Here is a 10070-nt window from a genome sequence, read left to right as displayed (position 1 = left end):
ATATAACACACTAATGAATATACTAAAAATATTCCATTTGGTCTGATTCAGACTGATTTGTTGCTTACGGACAATTGTGTAGATTGCTAATAATTTGCTAAACGCCCATACCAGATAATGTTTTTTCACATAAGCCTGATCCCTGCCATACATATGCATGTTTATTGGAAAACCACATATTAATATTACTTCAATATTATTTACTTCTTAAATTGAGTTCTGAACTGCTACCACAAATTAGATGTTTGAAAGTGAAACACATCAACTTCAGTTTGATTATTTCAGTCTCTAATTTTTTCTAGGTGCTCCTGCTTTTTAAAGTTGGCACTGGGTTTGTGTGCCCTTGCAGAATTACGTGCATGTTGACTACCTTCCAGACCGCATTTTTGAATAATAGCAGCTTGAAAACAACCTTGCTAAAATGTTGCAAAGATAACTTTGTTTAACAATCATGACAATACTTCTTTGTAAACACTGATGCTGCAGTAATCCAGTGGGACAGTTTCATCCCTGGTGTAGCCCCACGGACAGTCCTATCTCTAGTGGGAAAGAACTGCAGCAGGAATAAATTTGGCTGAGTAAAATAACTCTCTCTTGATTTAAGGTGAAGGTTTACATCTAACTCCTGATGGTTCTATATAGAGTCAGCTGATTTATTTTAGGATGTTTCTGGCATGGTATAGGAGACTTCTCATTGTAAGTACTATTCCTATCATACATCCTACTGGGGCTCCATCTATCCTCTCCCAATTTCATTTGGTTTACGTGACTCTTGGCTCTCTAAAAAGTGCTGCTTCTCTTGCAGTAATTCACAGTTGATGTAGAGATGTAATATTTCATAAAATGAGTATCTGTGTTATATTATAAAATTTGAACAGTGCTGCAGCTACACTTTTGATGTAGAACAGTCAATGTTTGACTAGCTCAGTCAAGACACAGTTGTTTTTCTCAGCTTCAGTGTTCCTGAACTGTAACCCGTATGTGAGAGCTTTCTTTCTGAGTTAATCATCTCAAAGTCAGCAGTCCAGAGACTTGCAAATGTTTTTTAAATTCAGCTTTGTTGTTACTGCCCACGTCAGTCCTCGCTGTAGGAGGAAAGTTACGTTCGAATTTGTGTGTTGTTCTTAGCAGAATTCTGCTGAGACCCTCACATGTGCAGTTATGGTATTATTTTTATACCTTTGCCGGTTCTTCAGTATTTCATCTTCCCAAATAATAGACTACGTGCAGTGTTGCCAGAATCCTGTCGTATACAAGGGACTTTGATCAGGTTACACTATTTTTGTCAAGCTTGCGCACAGTCAGTCAAAGAATGTATTGACTGTGCAGCCTTAGCCTTCATACGCAAAGAACAACAAAACTAAGCTCCTGTTTGCAGTCAGGAGTTGCCCTGCAAAGTTAGAGCCATCTGGGAACTACCTGATAAAGTCTAGTTGAATTTTTAATTTGCAAAACAGGTAGGAGGTCTATTCTGAACAGACTGACTAACTCTAAATTCAGCTCACTTGAACAGTTTCACCTTTCCATGATGTAACACAGATTTGCTCCCTTTCTATTAAGCAACTTCATTCACATTGACCTCAGCCTTTGGATTCTTCTCTTAAATACAACAAATTAATTACCTAGTTTTCCAGTGTTGCAGTTCAGTGTTGCAGGACTATAACCAACTGTCGTGGTTTAACCTCAGCCGGCAACTGGCAACTGAGCCCCACGCAGCCGCTCGCTTGCTACCCCCCCCGGCCCCGGGTGGGATGGGGGAGAGAATTGGAAAAGCACAAGTGAGAAAAACTCGTGGGTTGAGATAAAAACAGTTTAATAATTGAAATAAAATTATAATAATAATGTAATAATAATAATAATGATAATAGACAAAGCAAGTGATGCACAGTACAATTGCTCACCACCCGCCAACCGATGCCCAGCCAGTCCCTGAGCAGCGGCCCCCCCGGCCAGCTTTCCCCAGTTGATGTACAGAGCAGGACTGTCCCTGTGGCCAGTTTGGGTCAGCTGTCCTGGCTGTGCCCCCTCCCAGCTTCTTGTGCACCTCCAGCCTTCTCAGTCAGTAGAGCATGGGAAGCTGAAAAGTCCTTGACTAGTGTAAGCACTGCTTAGCAACAACTGAAACATCGGTGTGTTATCAACATTGTTCTCATCCTAAATCCAAACCACAGCACTGTACCAGCTACCAGGAAGGAAATTAACTCTATCCCTGCCGAAACCAGGACACCAACACATTCCTGGATCTAACCAAATACAACTTTCAATGCGATGACTTTCACAAAACAAACCCCTCTAATAGTGAAATAGACACAAGTCCAAAAAGGAACAATACTGAAATAAAAGCATGCTGCACATTCAAATAAAAACCTAGATGCACCTGCATCAGGTTATGCATACACAGTAGCATTGAAAGCTAACACTTGTTCTTTGGTAACATTTATTAATATAAATTAATAATTTAACGATAAGAGCTTTACAGTCAGTGCAAATAGACATAAAATTGAACAGTTCTGTTAAATAAAAGCAAAAGAAGTACCAAAGATGAACTGTTATAAGAGATATCAATTTTAAGCACTGTAATTTGTTTCTGTGGATAATTTAGTGTTCTGGCAAAGGTGTCTCTAGATCATGACACCAAGAATAATGGCTTGCCTCATCACCAATCAAAATTCCGCAGCGTTCTATTAAACAAAATAAAAGCACTTTATACTCTTAAGGAAACTTGAGCAGCTGATTGTCTGGAAAATTATTTGGTATAGATAGTAAAGGACTGGTTATTTATCAGGTAAACTGCAACATTAATCTAGCTTAATTTGTAGTTTAAGTCTTTCTGCCTGAAACAGTCTCAAGCAACTCATTTAAATGCAACCTAAATTACAATTAGAATAGGAATACCACCAAAATTACATTTGTCTTGGCTAACTATAATCCAAAAGCTCATTTGGAAGCACCTGCAAGCAGCATTTGTTGCCAAATAAAGAAGGCAAGATTATGTTTCATTTGATACAATAAATTTTCTGAAGTACAGAATTTAAAATATTTGCACAACAAAGAACTTCTTGTAACCATGGCTGATTATAATTACGAGTAGTTCGGCACTGCTGAGGTACCTTGGAATGCTCATTGTTTAACATGGAAACAATCTGAACTAGAACATACTGTTAGTATTGCCTGAGAATATGCACAGAAAAAAAGAGTCTCACTGGCTTAATCACTAGAATTTTACCTTTGGGAATAAGTAAAAGTGTTGTGATCAAAAAGTTGTTATGCTAAAACAGTTTGAAGCAAAACAAATAAATAAGCAAATAAAAAAAATCCAACTCATTGTTTAACATGGAAACAATCTGAACTAGAACATACTGTTAGTATTGCCTGAGAATATGCACAGAAAAAAAGAGTCTCACTGGCTTAATCACTAGAATTTTACCTTTGGGAATAAGTAAAAGTGTTGTGATCAAAAAGTTGTTATGCTAAAACAGTTTGAAGCAAAACAAATAAATAAGCAAATAAAATAAAAATCCAACAAGAAAAAAACCAGTAGATCAAATCCAGTAAACCAAACAAAAACACTGAAGAAAATTAACTTTCTCTCAGAAAGTACATGGATTGGCTATCTTTTATGAAGAAATAACTCATGAAGGATGAATTGCAGACTTAAAGTAAACAGGAGCAAGGTGGCAATACCTTCCCAGACTGTTTTATGTGCTGTTCATTGGACTTTTCCTTTTTTTTTTTTTTAAAGCCTCAAATAAATTATAAAATACAGAAAATGTAGTGCTGATATACCAAAATACTAAAGAATATTCAAGGTTTCAAGATAGACTTATTTTTCCAAGGTTATGTGACTAGCCATAGCAGTCTTCATTAGCATCATCTGTTCTCTCTCTAAAAAAACAAATAAAAAGCTCACGTATATTTCTGCCAAAACTTTATATCCAGAAACTTTTATGCTAGTCTTTCAAAATCACAATTTGTTTATCTGCAGCAAAACCCAGACAAATACAGCAATTAATTTTAATGTCACCATCAAAAGTTGAAAAACTATCTGCAGAACAATGTAGTTAATTCGCTAGGAAATGACATCAGTGAGTTTGTACCAATCGCAGAGCTGAGTTTGTGAGGGCAGACGTGGTCTGCACTTCCTTCTAACCTTGTAATACTACCTGCTAGAAGGTGTTCATGTTGCTACATCAATTTCCTCGCAATATGAAGTTTGCAGTACCTATGTATTCTGAAAAGTGAGAAGAGTCAGGGGCTTTACGCTGTACACACAGTCCGGAAGAATCATTACTGTAGAATGAGTCTTTTTTTCCTCTTCGCATATGTGCCAGTTTGGATCCCATCAAATCTGAATGGCAACTAGCGCTCCCTCAGGTTGAGATTTTCTACTGAATCAGTCACAACTGAAAGCATCATTCTCCCAGATTTGGCGTCTGATTCAGCAGGTGATTGTTTACCCATGAATTATGCCCTGGATGGTGACAGGGTTGTGAGTGAAATCTTTTTCTTGGCCATATTAAAGCCTCCCAGCTCAATACTGGGAGAATATGATATGGGTTAGATGGAGAAGCCTCCTGCTTATCTGATGCTTAGCAGAGTCAGAGCTGTGAGGGGTTTTAAGCAGCGTCAGTACTCCAGAGATACGGGCCTAATCAAATAAACCCAGCCAAGTACAACACTACTTTACTCGGTAATGATCAAAGTCAAAGAAATCTGTCCTTACTGCTTGTTGCTATCATGGCATCTATCTTGATCACCACTGGTTGTTATAGAAAACACAAAGATTAATTGAGGTTTACCAAGAAGCCTGACTGACACTTCTCAAGATTGTCCTGTTATGATCAGCCAATTGTCTGTATATGAATTGACAGACAAGGTTTTAATTCAGATCTTAGAGTCCAAGGGCAGTTCTGTGTGTTACTAAGATTGGCTCAGCTGTCAATTTCAGCTACAGTTCTCATAGCTCAGATGGATAGCAATATGATGTAAACAACCTCTAATTCAAAAACATGACTCTGAAATGATAGAAATGAGTATTGCCATTCAGAAGCCATGGTAACATAGGGAATGTTCAGTTTCCTTTGATCTAGGATAATATGAAGTTTCCTCTTCTTCAGAAAAAGGAAATAAGAATTTCTGCCTACATTTCTGCTTGATCTCTTTTACAACTCCAAAGTAAATCAAAGCAACCACTTCTTTTTATAAGAGTTACTGAAGAGTGAGGTGCAAAAATTGCCATATGAGCATAAAATGAGATGTTTGCCATTGCTGACAATGTCTACTGTTCAAGTATCAACTGTAGTCTCTGACCATTTCCGTTGGAACTCGGGTTTCCAAAAGTCAGCTCCAGAATGGTTTTAATGTGATTCATGCTCATGTCATGAAACTGCAGACTAGGCAATGAATTCTTTTAAGAACAGACAGACAAGATACTGTCCTCAGCTGGAATCCCAGACACCTTTAAATAGGTGTCTGAATTGTGATTCCCATGGCCATGGATCAAGCATGCTAAAAACTCTTTCATTACACAGACAATCCACTAAAGAGCTGATGATAAAGATATGAATAACCTGGGTACATTCTCTTGGATCACTGTTGCCTTAATTTTAAGCTCTAAATTATTTTCAAGAGCTGCTTTTAGAAGATCTGTAGGTTATCAGCAGCCCGACAGACTAAATTTCCTAAAAAGATGGGAAGGAATGAATTTTTTCCTGAGCCACACTTCTCTCTAGCAAGAGATTCCTCTAAATACAAAAAACCCTATCTGAATAAACATCACCTGTAGGTGGTTGGAAACGCTTTGTTTTTTTCCAAGATATGTGTCAAAGCTTCAGCTCAGGACTTTAAAAAAGCAAAATCTCAAGGATGACAACAGTTACAGCAGTCTACAGGAGTTCTGTTTGCCATCACTCATGTGTCGGACCTCACTATAGGATGCTTTCTGGATTTTAGTTTTGTGATTACTACTGCCCAGATATGGCAGTATGTCAAGAGGGACGGTGTTTTCAAAGGTGTATTTTGGTACCAGGAAGAACTTGCTTGTCTAGGCTGGTATACTTGGTTTCAGCAGTGAACCCTTTTTTGTTATTATCCTTGCCTTTTGTTATTGTTCCACAATGTTTTAATGAATTGGCTTTGCTTGACTTTTCATTATGAGTTGGATGCATTTGTACTAATTTATAAGTATGGCACTAAGCATGTGAAACTGAAAATGTGATCTCTTGGTCACAGAGCTGACACTGATGAAATTAATGTCAAAGTCATAGACTCCGAAGTGCAGCTGTTTGTAAACATGCTGGTATCAACGGTCACAATGCTTCTTATATTTCTTCCTCTTGGAATTACAGATGTCTTATTTTGAAGTAAGGGTAACTGTTAAAGCTTAAATTTTGGCTGAAGGACAGTAACAGATAAGAATAGCTCAAGTGCTGTATCTGAGTATTCAGGTGTGGGATGAAAGAGAGCAAGAGCATGTAGCATTTGTCAGGGATGTGTACTCTTTTTGGGCAGAAGATTTACCTGATATATTTGTTGAGTAATGATGTGAAACAATTATGACAGACTATTTTCAGTCCTTATCAATAGCTGAAGGCGGGGGGGGAAGCAGAATATCTGCCTGTGCCTGAGTGGTTTCTAACTTGTTTGGGGGAGCAAGGGTCTAACATACCCAGGAAAAAAGTTTATGAAAGAAACAGTACTTTTTTTCTTCAAAGATGGGATTTGAACTTATACTGATCCAGACTGAGTCTTCTTGCCATGAGCTTTTGCTTGCACTAACATATGAGGTGTGTCTATATAGCTCTAAGAAAAGCTATTCAAGAGTTTATGAACTTTCATACTTAAGGTACAAAGGTATGTACAATGGGATCTACACCACATGCAAGACAGAAATTTTTTCCATGAAGCGGGACAACATACTCAAGTAACATATTTAATACTCAGTGTTAGATTTTAAACCCACTGTACAGGTTTGCTCCTTTCCACTGAGGTTTCTCATCACCAAGACAATTTATGCTAATAGCAGGAAATGAGAAAGGAAGCCTGGGGAACACAGAGTAGGGACAAATAGGGTACATGGCCTTCGTTACCAGCAGTATAAGGCAGGAACAAAGGGGTATCAAAATGCACCCCACAGCAGATCTACTGTGTAGACTTCTATACTGCAAGTTGCTCAGTGTAATTCATCCATGTGAAAATGTGTCCTAACAGAAAATATCTATTGATATTATCCAGGACAGGTCAGTATCATGTCTGGTAAACAACTGGATATTCTACTTCACATCATAGGTAGTTAAACTGTGAAACTATTTGTCACAGGACATTCTGGATATTAAAAAAAGTACATGGATTCAAAAAGCGATTACTCAAATGTATAGGAATCTCAGTTAAGGACTTCACATTTGTGATTATGAAAAAACTTGACTCTCTTCCTGGCGTGTGCAGCGGAAATGGTACACACAGGCTCATTCTGAAAACTCAACAACACGCTGGATGCTGAGCACCTGTTAAGCTGTTCTAGTGCCATAGCTTTACCATGGATAGAAAGCTCACCTCTTTCCCCTGATCCTTTGTGGCTTTTTCACAATGACGTGTTTCATACCCGTATATTAATTTATACACTAGCAAATGTACTTGATATACTTATCTAAAGGAAGTAAATGCGGGTTGCTCATTGTTGGCCCTTGACTGGGACCAGGCACAGAATGATTATTGAAGTGACAGAGGGATCCAGCTAACTGAACCTGTCAGTATCTCTCCTCTAAGAAAATTCATAACTATCCATGCTCACACTATCCAATAAAAGGTCACAATCAAAGAATGGATGACCGTGGGTTAGATCAAATTTTCATCTTACTCAGGCTGGTAGCGCTGAATGTTCATTGAACTTCCCAGATTTTTTTAACGTTAGTTTTGTAGAGTTAAAAATTGACATTAAGCTAAACAAAACCTTATTTCATAGAATGCACATAGGTAGAGTCCTGATACTAGCATTTACAGAAGTGTTAATTCCAATTAAACAACTGTCACTTACACATTCACGGAGAAAAAAAATTGAGAAATTACCCTACTCTGTCTTTAGATGTACTCCCCAACCATCCTGATTGTTGATGCTACTGATGGAAGATCCTATTCCAGGCTTTTCTCATAAGGAAGATCTGTTCTTCATTACTGCCTTGAACTCCTTCCGTTTACTTGCCAGGATTTTTCTAGGCGCTACAGCTTCCAGCTAGCTCTGTTTCAGTCTGAACCAGTTTCTCTTAAAAATTTATAATGCAATTTAGGCCATGAGAGAAAATGGATAACCTCTTTCTACAGCTTTTCTTTTGCTGTAGTAAGTGACTTAATTGAGCCTAAGGAAAAAGCTCTATATTGAAGTTTTGGGTTCTGAGCATGTCCCAAGCCTGGACAGAAAGGCTTTCTGGAATGCAGTAAGATACTGTGGAGCTGCAGGAGGGTCTCAAGGAATATCTATGTATATCTTCTCAGGGTCCAACAATTAGCAGGATAGGGATTTCTGAAACAGCTGACTGCCAATTTTCTTTAATAACCACTCATGAATCTAAATTCTATGAACTTGCATTTTTTTTAAATTTGTACTTAACCTTTACAACACATTTTATGATGATGATTTCCATAATTTAATATAAAGCTTTATATGAAGTGCTTTCTTTTAAATCTATTCTGATAATTTACTTGGATGAGATTTGATTGTGTGTTATGAAAAATAATGAATACTGCATCTTCTCTAGAGCACTCATTTATAGACTATCCTATCTCCTTCTCAGTGGTTTTGGGGTTTTTTTTGGGGGGATGGTGTGGGTTCAGTTTTTTTTCTTTTTAAAACTAGAGAAGCTACTTAGTGTTTAATGTTTTTTATTCAACTTACTGATGTCACCACAGAAGCAGGCATCCAGGGTCAATGACGTATTTGAGCTTTGTAATATTAGTAATAAGGTGAAAGGATAGCAGAATACAAAGCATTTAAAAACAAATTAAGAAAAAAAAATCTAATGAGACAATGCTGGAAAGCAAAGCCAAGAAACTTAGCTATTTGAATAATTAATGAAAAATACTGTAAGGTAAATGAGTATAGATTAGTCAGACATTAGAGCTAGACTTTAAATAATGGAGGGCAGTTGAGCAAGCAGCATCAAACAAAAAAAAGTTAATGTTCATGCACAACAGCAGACACTGGGATCTATACTCACGCCTAATCACCAGTTGTGTGGGTAAAATGAACAGCATTCACTCAAAAACACACAAGATGTAATGATTTTTTTGCTTAACATTTAATAGGGTTAAAAAAGGCAATTATGCTAGAACTTATATTGGATTGGTCCCTCCTTCCTCCTCCATGCATCCTTATATCATGTTGTAATGTTGTCACGTGAAATACTCCGTTGAGTCCTGTTCAGGACTTTCATAATAATTTTTAGTAGCTGCAAGACCTAACTGCAAAAAATGGCCTGATATCAGTCATAGCATTTAGTTTCTTTATCTAGTACAGGTGATGGAGAGCCCATCCAGAGGAGAGGCACTGCTGGACCTGTTGCTCACTAAAGTGGAAGAACTTACTGGAGAGGTCAAGATTGGAGGTAGCCTGGGCTGCAGTGATCATGCCCTGGTGGAATTCTCAATTTTGAGGGGTACAGGATGGGTAAAAAGTAGAGACAGGATCCTAAATCTCAGAAATGCAAACTTTTGGCTGTTTAGGGTGCTAGTGCGTGGGATCCCTTGGGAAACTGCCCTCAGAGGCAAAGGAGCAAACGAGAGTTGAGAGATATTTAAAGACATTTTTCTTAGGATGCAAGAGCTCTCAATCCCCATGTGCAAGAAGTCAGGCAGGGGAGGCAGGAGGCCAGCTTGGCTAAGTCAAGACCTCTGTTGTGGTTTAACCTCAGTCAGCAACTGAGCACCACGCAGCCGCTCGCTCACTCTCCGCCCTGCCCCAGTGGGATGGGGGAGAGAATTGGAAAGGTAGAAGTGAGAAAAACTCGTGGGTCGAGATAAAAAGTTTAATAATTGAAATAAAATAAAATAGTAATAATAATAACAATAATAATAATAAT

This window comes from Aptenodytes forsteri, unplaced genomic scaffold, assembly GCF_000699145.1.
Source record: "Aptenodytes forsteri isolate BGI_AS27 unplaced genomic scaffold, ASM69914v1 Scaffold92, whole genome shotgun sequence".
Taxonomy (NCBI): Eukaryota; Metazoa; Chordata; class Aves; order Sphenisciformes; family Spheniscidae; genus Aptenodytes; species Aptenodytes forsteri.
Note: the sequence above shows the minus strand (reverse complement) of the source record.